This window comes from Nycticebus coucang, chromosome 8, assembly GCF_027406575.1.
Source record: "Nycticebus coucang isolate mNycCou1 chromosome 8, mNycCou1.pri, whole genome shotgun sequence".
Classification (NCBI taxonomy): Eukaryota; Metazoa; Chordata; class Mammalia; order Primates; family Lorisidae; genus Nycticebus; species Nycticebus coucang.
Genome location: NC_069787.1, coordinates 14,157,143 through 14,174,893, shown reverse-complemented (window position 1 = coordinate 14,174,893; position 17,751 = coordinate 14,157,143).

Genomic DNA, 17,751 nt, shown 5'->3' with positions numbered 1-17,751 from the left:
GACACACCGGAAGATCCCATTCATAAACAAATGGCTGAGATGTCAGAAATCGAGTTTAGAATTTGAAAAGATTAATAGAATGAAAGTAAAGTTGGAATTAGTGATTTTAGGAATAATTGAAAAGTTGCCTCAAGAATTCAATGAATTCAAAGACAATATCACCAAGATTTTGACACATTGAGAAAAGAATTTGCAGCCCTCCAAGATATGAGAAATACAGTAGAATCCCTTAGTAACAGAATGGAGCAGGCAGAAGAAAGGATTTCTGACATTGAAGACAAAGCTTTTAAATGATCCAAAACACTCAAAGAGGAAGAGAAGAGCAAATAAGATCATTCTCTCAGAGAGTTGTAGGACAATTCCAAAAAAGCAAACATTTGCCTTATAGGAATTCCTGAAGGTGACGAGGTTGTTTCAAAAGGCCCAAATGCTCTACTCCAAGAGATAATCGAGGAGAACTTCTGGAACATGGCAAGAGATTCTGAAATTCAGATAGCAGACAATTTCAGAAACCCAGCACAACTCAACCCAAATAAAGCATCTCCCAAACACATTGTAATTAACTTCACCAAAGTTAATATGTAGGAGACAATTCTGCAAGCAGCCAGACGTAAGAAAACCATAACCTACAAAGGGAAGAATATTAGAATGACTGCAAATCTCTCTAAAGAAATTTTTTAAGCCAGAAGAGGATGGTCATCAAACTTTAACCTCCTAAGACAAAACAACTTTCAACCCAGGATCCTGTATCCAGCTAAACTGAGTTTCATTTATGATAGAGAAATTAAATACTTTAATGACATTCACATGTCATTAACAATATAATTAAACCAGCTGTCCAGGATATTCTCAGACCCATCCTCCACAACGAGCAGTTCAATGTTCTACCATCAAAGTAAACTCACTCAGAAATGTTTGATCAAATCTCAACTTCCACAGTGGCAAAAGGATTAAAAGTGTTTACTGGATTTTCAAAAAACTCAAAATCCAAAACACTACCAGGCTTATCAATACTCTCAATTAATGTGAATGGCTTAAATTGTTCTTTAAAGAGGCACAGGTTGGCTGACTGGATACAAAAACTCAAGCCAGATATCTGCCGCATACAAGAATCTCATCTTACCTTAAAGGATAAATATAGACTCAGAGTGAAGGGATGGTCATCTACAATTTAGGCTAATGGAAATTAGAGAAAAGCAGGTGCTGCAATTTTATTCTCAGATAAAATAGGCTTCGTACCAACAAAAGTAAGAAAAGATAAGAATGGTCACTTCATAAATTTCATTATGTTGAGTGTTCAGGGAATCACTCAACATGATGAGATTTCAAATATTAACTTTTATGTGCCTAACCAGAATGCCTCTCAATGCATAAGACAGACACTAACAGACGTGAGCAACTTGATTTCCTTCAGCACCATAATATTTGCAAATTTTAACACCCTTTGGCAGTGTTGGATAGATCCTCCAAGAAGAAACTAACTAAGCAAAGAAATTCTAGACTTAAACTTCACCATACAACAACTGAATGTAATAGACATCTACAGAACATTTCGTCCTAACAAAATTGAATACACATTCTTCTCATCAGCACATGAAACATCCTCCAAAATTGATCACATCTTAGGCTAACCTCAGCAAATTTAGAAGAATAGAAATTATTCCTTGTATTTTCTCATATCATCACAGAATAAAAGTTGAACTCACCAAGAACAGGAATCTACATACTCACAGAAAGACATGTAAACTAAATAACCTTATGCTAAAAGATAGCTGGGTCAAATATGGGGTTAAGAATGAAATTACCAAGTTTTTAGAACAGAATGGTAATGAAGATATGAATTATGAGAGCCTCTGGAATACTGTAAAGGCAGTATTAATAGGGAAATTTATAGTGCTGCAAGCCTTCCTTAGGAGGACAGAAAGAGAGGAAGTTAACAACTTAATGGGACATCTCAAGTAATTGGAGAAGAAAGAACATTTCAACCCCAAACCCAACAAAGAAAAGAAATAACCAAAATTAGAGCACAATTAAATGAAATTGAAAACAAAAGAATTATACAACAGATCAATCAATCAAAAAGTTGATTTTTCTTTTTTTTTTTTGTAGAGACAGAGTTTCACTTTATGGCCCTCGGTAGAGTGCCGTGGCCTCACACAGCTCACAGCAACCTCCAACTCCTGGGCTTAAGTGATTCTCTTGCCTCAGCCTCCTGAAAAAAAGTTGATTTTTTTTAAAGGTCAATAAAATATATATACCTTTGGCTAACTTAACCAGAAATAAAAAAGTAAAATTTCTAATTCATCGATCAGAAATGACAAAGATGAAATAACAACAGACTCCTCAGAAATTCAAAAACTCCTTCATGAATATTATAAACAACTCTATTTGCAGAAATAAGAAAATCTGAAGGAAATAGAACAATACTTGGAAGCAAGCCACCTTCTAAGACTTAGCCAGAATCAAGTGGAAATTTTGAACAGGCCTATATCAAGTTCTGAAATAGCATCAACTATATAAAATGTCCCCAAAAAGTAAAGTCTGGGACCAGATGGCTTCACATCAGAATTCTACCAAACCTTTTAGGTGGAACTAGTACCTATATTACTTAACATTTTCCAAAACATAGAAAAAGAAGGAATACTTCCCCAACACATTCTGTGAAGAAAATATCACCTTGATCCCAAACCAGAAAAAGACCCAACAAGAAAATTATAGACCAATATCTCTAATGAATATTGATGCAAAATATTCAATAAGATCCTAGCAAGCAGAATCCAGCAACACATCAAACAAACTATACCCCATGACCAAGTGGTTTTATCCCAGGTTCTCAAGGTGTTCAATATACCTAAATCTATAAATATAGTACGTAAAAGTAAAAAACAAAGACCATATGATTCTCTCAATTGATGCATAAAAACTTTTGATAATATCCAGCATCCTTTTATGATCAGAGCACTTAAGAAAATTTGTATAGAAGGGAAATTTCTTAAACTGATAGAGGCCATCTACAGCAAACCCATAGCCAATATTATATTGAATAGAGTAAAATTGACAATGTTTCTACTCAGATCAGGAACCAGGCAAGGTTGCGCACTGTCTCCACTGCTTTTTATCATTGTAATAGAAGTCTTAGCCATTGCTATCAGGCAAGAGAAGATGATCAAGGGTATCCATATATGGTTAAAGGAGATCTAACTTTCACTCGTCACTAATGATATGATTGTATACCTAGAAAACCCCAGGGATTCAACCACAAAACTCTTAGAAGTGATCTAGGAATACAGCAGCATTTTGCAATATAAAATCAATACTCACAAATCTGTAGCCTTTATATATCAACAATATTCAGGCTGAGAAAGCAGTCAAGGACTCTTATTGCTTTTACAGTAGTGCCAAAAAAGATGAAATATCTAGGAGTGTACTTAACAAAGGATGTGAAAGTTCTCCATAAAGAGAACTATGAAACTCTTAGAAAAGAAATAGCTGAAGATATTAACAAATGGAAAAACATACTATGTTCATGGATGAGAAGAATCAACATTGTTAAAATGTCTATACTACCCAAAGAAATGTACAGATTTAATGCAATTACTATTAAAGCACCTCCGTCATACTTTAGGGATCTGGAAAAATTAGTACTTCATTTTATATGGAATCAAAAAAAATCTTGAGTAGCCAAGATATTACTCAGAAATAAAAACAAATCAGGAGAAATCATGCTACCAGACTGCCACAAAAATAGTGAGGTAAATTTATGGAACAGAATTGAGAACCAAGAGATGCGCCAAGACACTTATCATCATTTTATCTTTGATAAGCCTATCAAAAATGTAAACTGGGGGAAAGATTCCCTATTTAACAAATAGTGCTGATTGAACTGTCTGGTGACTTGTAGGAGACTGAAACTGGACCTACACCTTTCACCATTAACTACAATAGACTCTCACTAGATTAAAGATTTAAACTTAAGACATGGAACTATAAAAATAATAGAAGTACATGAAAAACACTTGAAGAAATTGGCCTGGGAGAATATTTTATGAAGAGGACCCCCCCTCCCCGGGCAATTGAAGTAACACCAAAAATACATTACTGGGACCTGATCAAACTAAAAAGCTTCTACACTGCCAAGAACACATTAAGTAAAGCAAGTAGAAAGTCCTCAGAGTGGGGGAGGATATTTTCAGGTTATGTTTCTGACAAAGGTTTGATAACCAGAATCCACAGAGAACACAAACTTTTCAGTAAGAAAAGAACAGTGATCCTATTTCACTGTGGGCAAGAGACTTAACAGGAGCTTCTCTGAAGAGGACAGGTGCATGGTCTATAGACACATGAATAAATGCTCATCATCTTTATTCATCAGAGAAATGCAAATCAAAACCACTTTGAGATATCATCTAACTCCAGTAAGAGCAGCCCACATCACAAAACCCCGAAACTACGTATGTTGGCATGGATGTGGAGAAAAGGGAACACTTCTGCACTGCTGGTGGGAATGCAAGCTAATATATTCCTTTTGGAAAGAATTTTGGAGAACACTCAGAGATCTAAAAGTAGATCTGCCATTTGATCCTGCAATTTCTCTACTAGGAGTATATCCAAAAGACCAAAAATTACTTTGCAACAAAGATATTTGAACCAGATTGTTCATTGCAGCTCAATTCATAATTGCTGAGTCATGGAAGAAGCCCAAGTGCCCATCCACCCATAAATGGATTAATAAATTGTGATATATGTATACCATGGAATACTATGCAGCCTTAAAAAAGATGGAGACTTTACCTCTTTTATGTTTACATGGATGGAGCTGGAAAATATTCTTCTTAGTAAAGTATCTCAGGAATGGGGGAAAAAGTATCCAATGTAGTCAATACTTTTATGAAACCAATTTATAATTACTCACACTTTCTTATGGAAGATAGATCACAACCTTAGTCTAGGATGAAGGAGAGAAGTAGAGGGGGATGGAAGTGGAAGGGGGAGGTTTGATACAGGGAGGGTACCACACCTATGTAGTATACTGTAAGGGTAGAAGTCAAATCTACCAAATATAGTACTTAAATGTCTTAACACAATAATTAAGTATGAGGTGAATGCTATATTAACTAGTCTGATGTAACCATTCCAAATTGTATAAAAAAAATCTACACCTTGTACCCCACAAATGAATAAATGTGTTCATGATCTATGTGTATATGACTTAATAAAAGGGAAAAAAGGGGATTAAAGCTTATTGTGATCAAGTTTCTTGATCCATCTACAGGAAATGTAGAGGACAGAGGAAGGTGTGGAACTGCACCATGATTATGCAGTCCTAAAAACCTTAGCTGTATGGCTCAGTGGCTAGGGTGCCAGCCACATACATCAGAGCTGCCAGGTTCGAATCCAGCCTGGGCCTGCCAAACAACAATGACAACCACAGCCAAAAAAATAGCCAGGAGTTATGGCAGACACATATAGTCCCAGCTACTTGGGAGGCTGAGGCAAAAGAATTGCATGAGCCCAAGAGTTTGAGGTTGCTGTGAGTTATGATGCCACAGCACTCTACCAAGGGCAACATAGTGAGACTCTGTCTCAAAAAAAAAAAAAATCTCAGCTGTGGCTAATAACTTGGACTCTACAATAGGTAAATTATAAGGAAATGAAAGGGATGAATAAGTACCTCTAGACCAGCAGTTCTCAACCTGTGGGTGGTGACCCCTTTGCAACATTGAAAATACATCCTGCATATCAGATCCTTCCATTATAATTCATAACAGTAGCAAAATTAGTTATGAAGTAGCAATGAAAATTATTTTATGATTGGGGGTCACTACAACATGAGGAACTGTATTAAAGGGTCACGGCATTAGGAGGCATTAGGAAGATTGAGAACCACTGCTCTAGATCAAAAGAGACTTAGAAGTCATACCAAGCTTTAAAGTGGGTTGGGACAGATTAAAGTAACTTGAAATGTCACAATAACTAAGAAAATGCCATGAAGGCTATGTTAACCAGTTTGATGAAAACTTTTCAAATGGTGTATAAAACCAGCACAGTGTACCTCATGATTGCATTAATATACAAAGCTATGCTTTAATAAAAATAAATAAATAAAAGGGTAACTTGAAATGTTAAAAAAAGGAAAAGAAACATGTTTAAATGAATTGACATATTCAGTGCAAATTATTGGTTCTTAAGTCAAGAAAATGGGTCCAAATAAATTTTGAAAAGCTAATTGTAAGATCTGAAGCCAGAAACATTCCAAAAGAAAATGTAATGAAAGCTCTTCTGGACATTGGTCTAGGCAAAGAATTTATAACTAAGACCCCAGAGGCAAATACAGCAACAACAAAAATAAACAAATGTAACTTAATTAAACTAAAATGCTTCTGCACAGCCAAGGAAATAATCAACAGAGTAAACAGACAGTCTTTGTTAAATAGGGAGTCTTTCCCCCAGTGAGAATGTTTTTGGTAGGTTTATCAAAGAGCAAATGATGACAAGGGGCTGGGTTCATCTCTTCATTCTCTATTCTGTTCCGTACATCTACCTCTCCGTTTTTGTGCCAGTACCATGCTGTTTTCATCATTATAGATTTATAGTATAGCCTAAAGTCTGGTAATGTCATACCTTCTGATTTGTTTTTATTTTTGAGTATTGTCTTGGCTACTCGAGGCTTTTTCCAGAATTTAACTCTTAACACATTCTGTTTACTGCACTTCTGTCTTGTCTCTTATCATTGCTAACTATGACTTAGCACTGGGACAGAATTCTCTGTCTACTTTTTAGTACTTAGGACCAGCAGGGATGCTTGGCTTATTTGCAGATGGCCTTGTCCCTAGTGCCAAGCACTTTTAATCCTATGCTCTATCCTACAGCCGAATATCTCAGGAATGGAGGGAAAAAACCACATGTTCTCATTTATAAGTGGGAGCTAGTCATTGGTTATATATGTTTAGAAAGTAGCGTAATGGACGTTAGAAAGTAAAAAGGAGAAGGGTGAGGAATAAAAATCTGCCTGTTGGGCACGATGTGCACTCTTCTGGTGACAGGCACACTAAAAGTGCTGAATGTAGCCTTGTACAATTCATTCATAAAATCAAAAACACTGTGCCCCACAGGTGGTGCCTGTGGCTCAAAGGAGTAGGGTGTCGGCCCCATATGTCAGAGGTGACAGGTTCAAACCCAGCTGGCAAAAACAAAAACACACAAACAAAAAAACACGGTTACCTCTAAATCTATTGAAATAAAACAATTAAAAAAGAACAAGGTGTGAAAATATTCAGGATTTAAGTTTTATTCAGGTTTCATTCCACTTATATTAATTAGTATTGTTCTAATAATTTACTTGCGAATGTGTAATGGCCGCTATTATCTTTCTCTTATTCCTGTGTATTTGCCTAGGTTTGTAAGTATTTTCATGTCACTTTAATCCTTTTTAAGGCTTTATTTTTTTTAGGGCTGTTTTATGTCCGCAGTCGTAATACAAGAAGTTACAAAGGTTTTCTATATAATTTCCCTCCACCACATGCATAAATTCCCCCAATACCAACATTCTCCACCAGAGCAGTACATTTATAATTGAAGAACCTACACAGATCCATCGTTATCACCCCAAATCCAGGGTTCCCATTAGGTTTCATTATTGGTGATGTACATTCGACGGGTTTGGGACAAACGTATAGTGACATGTACCTTCCATTATAGTACCATGTGGAGCATTTTCAGGGCCCAGAAAATTCTTTGTGCTAGACCTGCTCATCCTTCCCCACTTACCAACCTCTGTTAACCACTGATCTCTCTACTGTCTGCACAGTTTTGCCTTTTCCAGAATGTCATGTAGCTGGAATTATAGAGTACGTAGCCTTCTCAGATTGGTTTCTTCCACTTGGTTATGAGTATCTAAGTTTCCTTCTGCCTTTTCATGGTGCAATAGCTCAGGTAAGAGGAACAAGCTTTAAACCCAATTCCATATGTCTGTATCAATTTACTTTCATAAACAATAACATGAAATGATTTCTGGCAAGAAAAATAGCTTGCCTCACAGACAATCTTTCCATCCCCAAACTACAAATAATGAAGAAATATCACAGAATCAGCTCAAATGTAATGATCTCTGTAGAAGGAAAAGGCCAAGGATTTTAGATGAATATTGTGACTTTTGAAAAAGGAATTCTATTCAGATTGAGATATTTTGAAATTATTAGGGCAAGTAAAAAAACAATAATTTAAGAAAATTAAGAAAATGTCTCACACAGAACAAACCACAGAATTTCCAGAGTTTAAAACGTGGCTCATATTCAGGGGAAAAAATCTATTTTCTCCCAGAAAGTGACACTTGACTGAATCTTTTTTACTCAGTCTGTGCTTTAAACTGTTACTATTCTCTCTAAGTTGGTTTCTCACTGTGACAGCTGGAGGGAGAGACAGAGAGAGAGAGAGAGAGAGAGAGAGAGAGAGAAAATGCATCACGCTGCAGCTCATAAGCACTGTAATTTAGATGAATCAAAGTGCCCCTTCCCAAGCTGAAGTCATTAGACAGAGGCAGTGTGTTGTCATTTCAAACCAAGGTGTGTGGTCAGGAGAGCCGGATGTATGGGAAGAAGTTGACACTTTCTGAATTAGGGGATACTGTGCACATGGCTGGAGCAGGATATAACCCCTCCCCTTCCCAACATTGAGAACACTGAGAGCCACTCAGGGAGAGTGGGAGGACAGAGACGCCGATGAGAAGGGCACAGTCAAGTGCCTTGGTTGATAGGTGCCCTCAAGAACACTTTGGTTTCTGAAGTTTGAGACATAAACTTTTAGGACAATCATTACAAGATGAGAGAGGAGACAAGGACTCTGGGGATTACAAAAAGGAAATAGCCCCATTGTGGGGACGTGTGTATTATGGTCTTAGGTTTCCCTATAAATATCACTGAAACAGACTTTGGGCTACATTGTGTAGTCCTTTTGCTTCTAAGCTCCCTCAAATCTCTGGTAGTAGCCATTATGGGCTATCTCCAGCTCCTAGCTCTGTGTGCTAAGTTTGTGCCATTAGTGGCCCTGATTATTCACCAGATTCACATTCACACCCTCTCCATGAGAGTTTGCAGAGACTTCTCACTGTCGTTCGATTGTACACGTGTGACTTTGGCCAACGATAGTGTGCCATTTCCAACTCCAGGCCTCCGGAGCACTGGCTTGGCTTCAGTGTTCCTTCTTCTCTCCTGCCATCGTTAAGAGAAGGGCATGGACGCAGGTAAATGGTGAGAGGTTCACAGAGCAGAGACCCCAGTCAACTCACAGACACGTCACCTCCCAGAGCCAATATCAGGATTGCAGAGCATTGATTAGATGGATCCTGCACAGGTACATGGTAGGAAGAATATTATTGTTGTATGCTCCTGAGAATTGGGGTGTTCTCTTACGTAGCAATGACGAGCCAACACATCATCCTTTCCCAAACTGGCAGGCCCTAACCCACAATGCTACTTCTGGTGGGGAAGGCTCCTTCTGTGTCCCCATCACTCCTCTCTTCCGTGAGTAATGACTGCTATCCATTATATCATAATAGCTTAGACATCACTTTTTCTGGAGTTGCCTCTTTGTCCTATAAGCATGGATTAGGTGCTCTTTCTTATCTTTTAGAACTAACTTCCTTCCTTCCTTACTTCCTTCTTTTCTTTCTTTTTTTTTTTTTTTTTTGATGCCATCAGCCATTTAATGAGTGATCCTGTGTACCCAGCACCTGGGCTGTGGAGCCACAACCACCAGGGCTGTCCTCATGGACTTGTTTCCTGTGACTCTGCCTAAACACACCCTGAACCCAGGCCCAGAATGGCCTGGGGTCACTCTTAGAGAAACTAGACCCACCTGGAGGGACCGGCTGCCGATAAAATAGCAAACAAAAAAATTATTTCCAAAGGGGAAGGTATAGCAAAAACAAAGAAACCTAAAACTTGGCCATTGAGGACAACATTCACAAAGAGGAATGAATCCCAAGTGGTACCTACCCTGAAAGCAGAGCAAAAATACTAAACAAAAAAAAACCTTTAAAAAAGTTCTGAGCTAAATTTCAGCCTCTCATTGTCATGGGCCCTGGGGTCTCCTGCTGGGGCTACAGTGCTTTGGGGCTCTGTGTGGCAGAGGAGTGGGCACACTGTAGTGCCCACTCGTGTTAGCTGTGCAACACTGTGTCTGGCAGGCTCTTGCTTCCTCCACAGGAGTCACTGCACCCAGACTTGTGACAAGTGGCCAACAGTGCTTGCTTCTCCCATTGGCTCTGGCCAGTGAAATCCACAGGGGTAGGGGCCTTTGAACATGGTTGTCACACCATGGCTCACCCATAAGCAAGGTACTGGCTTGCCTGACCCCAACTCTACTGGAACCTGGCCTCCCAGCCCTGGCTGTGGTTCAGCAGCTCCTCCCTTAGGCCTGGTCAGCTGAGGTGGGGTTTGTCCCTCTTCCTTGCACAGCTCCAGGACCCTCCTCTCTGCATAGTGGCAGAGGAGCCAGCCTGAGCCTGGTGCAGCCTGGCTCCACCAGGCCTCTGTGATGGCTTTGAGCACTCCTGTACCTTGACTAGCAGGCTGTCTAGTAAGAGCTGCAGCTAAGTAAAGGGGATGTCATCAGGCAGCTTGGGACGGGGGACAAGATGAGATGAGGGGGCTGAGGGTGGCTCATGGCAGATCTAGTTGGACACTCTCCTCCCTGGTAGTCCAGGGCCAAAGGGCAGGAAGGACTCAGCGCTGGCACCAGGTCACCCTCCCTCCCCTCCTTCCTCTCTCTCTCAATAGTGTCCCACTCTGTTTCCCAGGCTAGAGTGCCCTCATGTCCACTTACCTTGCAGCAACCTCAAACTGCTGGGCTTAAGCAATCGTTCTTGTCTCAGCCCCCCAAAATAACTGGGACTACAGGTACATACCACCACATTCAGCTAATTTTTCTATTTATTTTTTATTTTTTATACATATGGGTGTTGGTATTGCACAGGCTGGTCTCGAACTCCTGGTCTCAAGCAATTCTCCTGCTTAGTACTTTCAGCCTCTGAAAGTACTAAGATTATAGGCATGAGCCACTGCACAGGCCAATATGTATTATTTATTTTTACTAACTTTATTGACTTATTTGTATCATAGCTACACAAAAGAGATAGGAAGGCAGGCCATTGAGTTAGATGAACTGTGTTTAAAGGTTTAATTCACCATTCAACTCGTTCATAGATTTGTCTTTTTATTTTTCATTGTGGTAGTGGTAACTATTTGTGGGGTATGCACAAAGTCTGATAATTAAGGTTGTGAACTTACCACTGTGCACTAATGTCAACAACACTGTAAAAACAACTCAGTAAGTTTCCTAACCTTGGCATATTAGTATCTCACAGTTGTGTTTGTGTCAACGTATGGCAGTGCATTTATTGTTGTTGCATGATTTTGTGTGCCATACGATGACAGATCTGATGGCCATTTCAGAAATAGAGTTCCAAAATTGCTTTAGAGGTGGAGTAGGCACTGGCATCAGTGTGTAGCTTCCCAAGGGGAGGACTTTGAAGGTGACCCTAGTAATATTCATCAGTGAGGCAGGTAGCACTTTTTCTAGGATGACTCAGTGAACTTAAGCGTCAGATCTTATATGTGGAATGGTGAAACCTAGCTAATTAGCAAATGCATTACCTCACCTGGTTATCATTTCTGTGGTGAATAATCTTAACATCCACTGTCTTTGTGTTTTTCAAGAATACAATGCGTCATCATTTTCTGTAGTCACCATGCTGTACAAATAAGTCTCTTGAATCTATTTCACCTTTCTAACTGAAACCATGTTTCTTTTAACCAGTACGTCTTCAACCTTCCCTCTCCTTTTGCCACCCCAGGCTCTGGTAACCACCATTCTGCTCTTCTGTGACAATCAGAAATTTGAGATCCCACACCTGAATGAGACCATGAGGTCTTTGTCTGGCTTATTTCATTACCAAAATGTTCTGCAGGAGCAGCCATGTGGTGTGTTACAGGATTTCCTCTTTCCGTGGCTGAATAGTACGCCGTCTGGGGCTTACGCCACATTTTGTTTGACCTTTTATCTGCTGATGGACACTTAGGTTGATTCTATATGTTGGGATTATAAGTAGCACAGTTATTAAAATAGGGTGCAGATGTCTATTGGACACGCTGATTTCATTTCCTTTACATACATACCCCCTAGTGGGGTTGCTGGATCATCTGGTAGTTCTCCTTTTAATTTTTTGAACAATTCCCATACTGCTTTCCATAAGGGTTCTGCTAATAGAAGCATTTTTAAAGGGATATCCTATACACATTTAAAATTCACCCTAAGTGTATCGTGACAAATCTGTCAAAGTGCCTGCTTATTTTTCCCATTTAGTCTAGTTGTAACATTCTAGAATTTGTAGGTAAAGTGTTTTTTTTAGCTTAAAATGCCTTTATCAATTATTTATAATAGAATGTCTGAATATAGGTTGTTATGACTTGTGGAGTACTATGGAGAGGGATCCTTTTAGGATAACAAATCAGGTTAAAATAAAAAATCTCACCTTGTCAGAATGATGCCATGCCTTTGATTAATTTGTTCCTAAATCTCTTGTCTATTTAAAGGCCTTGACAAGCAATTTCATTTTCATCAATTGCATTTCACATAAACTTTGACCCCGAATAGCCATTATTTATTCCTTATGATTTACTGTTTTTTCAGCTTAAATGTAACTCTTTCTAAGGGTTATTTTTACTGCCCCCAATCAAAATTGTATTCTTACATCAAACTGCCTTGTAACGCCTTCAGCTTTTCTTTAACACTATGCTTTTTAATTGGTTATTTGGTGTGCGATATTTTTAAGAATTATCTCCTTCACTAAATAAATTCTATCTAATCAAGTAATTTGTTTCTAACATTTGCCCCCAGTACCTGGAAAAGTGATTTTAAATATATGTTGGATAATGAGTAAAGGAAGATAGAAATGATTTTTCATCCCAACGGCTAAGCCTAAAGTCCTTTAGTAAAATCTAACACAGCTTGAAATAAATTGCATAATAAATAAAATTATTTTAAACTTCTTTGTAGCTCACTATAAATTTTAGTAGGGAAATTGTTTCAATTTGCCAGGACTTGCTTTTAGTTTTTATCTTCTCCGCAATCTTCATTCAGAAGTGGAGGGAGGGTGGAGGTGGGCAGAGGGAGGGTGATTGGTGGGATTACACCTGCGGTGCATCTTACAAGGGTACATGTGAAACTTAGTGAATGCAGAATATGATTGTCTTAACAAAATAACTAAGAAAATGCCAGGAAGGCTATGTTAACCAGTGGGATGAAAATGTGTCGAATTGTTTATAAAACCAGTGCATGGTGCCCCATGATCGCATTAATGTACACAGCTATGATCTAATACTAATAAAAAAAAAATGGCTTAACCCCCACTTAGTACTTGGTAAGTGCTGATTTCATTCTCACCGGAACTGGTTGAGGTTGAGGATAGATATGCTAAACTTTTCTAAAAATTTTGATCTTAGATAATTACTTCCAGAGTTGGGGAAGATGTCATTCCACTATAGCCTCCACAAACTTCCAAATTTTCCAACTCAATTGTATAACAGCTTGGCCTACATATAACAATTTTGAGCGTTTGCTAAAAATTTAGGAAGAAAGTCATCATCTTCAGCCTGTTTATTATTATTATTATCATTATTTTGGACAGAGTCTCATTTTGTTGCCCTAGTAGAGTGCCAAGGTGTCATAGTTCACAGCAACCTCAAACTCCTGGGCTAAGTGATCCTCTTGCCTTAGCCCTTAGCGTCCTGGGCTAAGAGATCTTCTTGCCTCAGCCCTCAGCCTCCTGAGTAGCTGGGACTACAGGCACCCTCCACAATGCCTGTCTCTTTTTTAGAAACAGGGTCTTGCTCTTGCTCTTGCTCAGGCTGGTCTCAAACTTCTGAGCTCAGGCAATTTGCCTGCCATGGCCTCCCAAAGTGCTAGGATTACAGGTGTGAGCTATCTCCCCTGGCCTTCAGTCTGTTCTTGAATTCCAGTATCACAAACTGAAATATGGACAGAAAAACTAATCATGACACAATCATGCTGCTGTGTTCACTGATGTGAGCTGTTAGTGAAACACTCCCTAAACATCTCGTATGGGACGTTACTTAGTAACACTAGGTTACATGTGTATTTTTAAATTAATTTCAGCAGATATCTCTCTCTGATTCAAGTGATTATTGCCATAAATATACGGTATGCATGTTTTTTCTAAGAGATGAAGTTATTCAATAATAAATCATAAAAATAACTAGGGAATACTTAGAAAATTAAGAAATATATCATATTTGAGATAGCTGGATGTGTTTAAACCTCTAATTGCATGTGTGCAGGTATGTATGAATTTAAACTTGTTGGGAGAAATCACACTCTTTTTTGTTTCTTTTTTATAAAAGACAAGTTTATTATAGGAATGCAAAGTTGATTCAGCATTAGAAATATATTAATATATTCACCATATTAAGAGATTAAAAGTAAGATTTATATGATCATCGTTTTTTTTTAATTTATTTTTTTTTTATTGTTGGGGATTTATTGAGGGTACAATAAGCCAGTTACACTGATTGCAATTGTTAGGTAAAGTCCCTCTTGCAATCATGTCTTGCCCCCATAAAGTGTGACACACACCAAGGCCCCACCCCCTCCCTCCGTCCCTCTTTCTGCTTCCCCCCCATAACCTTAATTGTCATTAATTGTCCTCATATCAAGATTGAGTACATAGGATTCATGCTTCTCCATTCTTGTGATGCTTTACTAAGAATAATGTCTTCCACGTCCATCCAGGTTAATACAAAGGATGTAAAGTCTCCATTTTTTTTTTTTTAATGGATGAATAGTATTCCATGGTGTAAATATACCACAGCTTGTTAATCCATTCCTGGGTTGGTGGGCATTTAGGCTGTTTCCACATTTTGGCGATTGTAAATTGAGCTGCAATAAACAGTCTAGTACAAGTGTCCTTATGATAAAAGGATTTCTTTCCTTCTGGGTAGATGCCCAGTAATGGGATTGCAGGATCAAATGGGAGGTCTAGCTTGAGTGCTTTGAGGTTTCTCCATACTTCCTTCCAGAAAGGTTGTACTCGTTTGCAGTCCCACCAGCAGTGTAAAAGTGTTCCCTTCTCTCCACATCCACGCCAGCATCTGCAGTTTTGAGATTTTGTGATGTGGGCCATTCTCACTGGGGTTAGATGATATCTCAGGGTTGTTTTGATTTGCATTTCTCTAATATATAGAGATGATGAACATTTTTTCTTGTGTTTGTTAGCCATTTGTCTGTCGTCTTTAGAGAAAGTTCTATTCATGTCTCTTGCCCATTGATATATGGGATTGTTGGCTTTTTTCATGTGGATTAATTTGAGTTCTCTATAGATCCTAGTTATCAAGCTTTTGTCTGATTGAAAATATGCAAATATCCTTTCCCATTGTGTAGGTTGTCTCTTTGCTTTGGTTATTGTCTCCTTAGCTGTACAGAAGCTTTTCAGTTTAATGAAGTCCCATTTGTTTATTTTTGTTGTTGTTGCAATTGCCATGGCAGTCTTCTTCATGAAGTCTTTCCCCAGGCCAATATCTTCCAGTGTTTTTCCTATGCTTTCTTTGAGGATTTTTATTGTTTCATGCCTTAAATTTAAGTCCTTTATCCATCTTGAATCAATTTTTGTGAGTGGGGAAAGGTGTGGGTCCAGTTTCAGTCTTTTACATGTAGACATCCAGTTTTCCCAACACCATTTATTGAATAGGGAGTCTTTCCCCCAAGGTATGTTCTTGTTTGGTTTATCAAAGATTAGGTGGTTGTAAGATGTTAGTTTCATTTCTTGGTTTTCAATTTGATTCCAAGTGTCTATGTCTCTGTTTTTGTGCCAGTACCTTGTTGTCTTGAGCACTATGGCTTTGTAGTACAGACTAAAATCTGGTATGCTGATGCTCCCAGCTTTATTTTTGTTACAAAGAACTGCCTTAGCTATACGGGTTTTTTTCTGGTTCCATACAAAACGCAGAATCATTTTTTCCAAATCTTGAAAGCACGATGTTGGTATTTTGATAGGAATGGCATTGAATAGGTAGATTGCTTTGGGAAGTATAGACATTTTAACAATGTGGATTCTTCCCATCCATGAGCATGGTATGTTCTTCCATTTGTTAATATCCTCTGCTATTTCCTTTCTGAGGATTTCATAGTTTTCTTTATAGAGGTCCTTCACCTCCTTCGTTAGGTATATTCCTAGGTATTTCATTTTCTTTGAAACTATGGTGAAGGGAGTTGTGTCCTTAATTAGCTTCTCATCTTGCCTGTTATTGGTGTATACAAAGGCTACTGACTTGTGGACATTGATTTTATATCCTGAAACATTACTGCATTTTTTGATGACTTCTAGGAGTCTTGTGGTTGAGTCTTTGGGGTTCTCTAAGTATAAGATCATGTTGTCAGCAAAGAGGGAGAGTTTGACCTCCTCTGCTCCCATTTGGATTCCCTTTATTTCCTTGTCTTGCCTAATTGTATTGGCTAGAAATTCCAGCACTACATTGAATAGTAAAGGTGACAGAGGACAACCTTGTCTGGTTCCAGTTCTAAGAGGAAAAGCTTTCAGTTTTACTCCATTCAGTTAAATATTGGCTGTGGGTTTGTCATAGATAGCTTCAATCAGTTTTAGAAATGTGCCACCTATGCCTATGCTCTTCAGTGTTCTAATTAGAAAAGGATGCTGGATTTTATCAAATTTTTTTTCTGCATCTATTGAGAGGATCATATGATCTTTATTTTTGCCTCTGTTAATATTATGGATAACGTTTATGGCCTTGCGTATGTTAAACCAGCCTTGCATCCCTGGGATGAAGCCTACTTGATCATGATGAATGATTTTTTTGATGATAAGCTGTAATCTATTGGCTAGGATTTTGTTGAGAATTTTTGCATCTATATTCATGAGTGAGATTGGTCTGAAATTCTCCTTTTTGTTTGGGTCTTCTCCTGGTTTTGGTATCAGGTTGATATTTGCTTCAGAGAATGTGTTGAGGAAGATTCCTTCTTCCTCAAATTTTTGGAATAATTTCTGCAGTACAGGAATAAGCTCGTCCTTGAAGGTTTGATACAATTCTGGTGTGAAGCCATCTGGACCAGGGCATTTTTTGGTTGGAAGATTTTTTATTGTTTCTTTGATCTCAGTGCTTGAAATTGGTCTGCTCAGGAGCTCTATTTCTTCCTGGCTGAGTCTAGGGAGAGGGTGTGATTCCAAATATTGATCCATTTCTTTCACATTGTCAAATTTCTGGGCATAGGGTTTCTGGTAGTATTCAGAGGTGATGTCTTGTATCTCTGTGGGATCAGTTGTTATTTCCCCTTTATCGTTTCTGATTAAGGTTACTAGAGATTTTACTGTTCTATTTCTAGTTAGTCTGGCCAATGGTTTATCTATTTTATTTATTTTTTCAAAAAACCAACTCCTTATGTCATTAATTTTCTGAATGATTCTTTTGTTTTCAATTTCATTGATCTCTGATTTGATTTTGGATATTTCTTTTCTTCTACTGAGTTTAGGCTTAGATTATTCTTCTTTTTCCAGTTCCATAAGATCTCTTGTGAGATTGTTGATGCGCTCTCTTTCTGTTTTTCGAATGTAGGCATCTAAAGCGATGAATTTTCCTCTCAAAACTGCTTTTGCAGTATCCCACAGGTTTTGGTAGCTTGTGTCTTCATTGTTGTTATGCTCAAGGAAGTTAATGATTTCCTGTT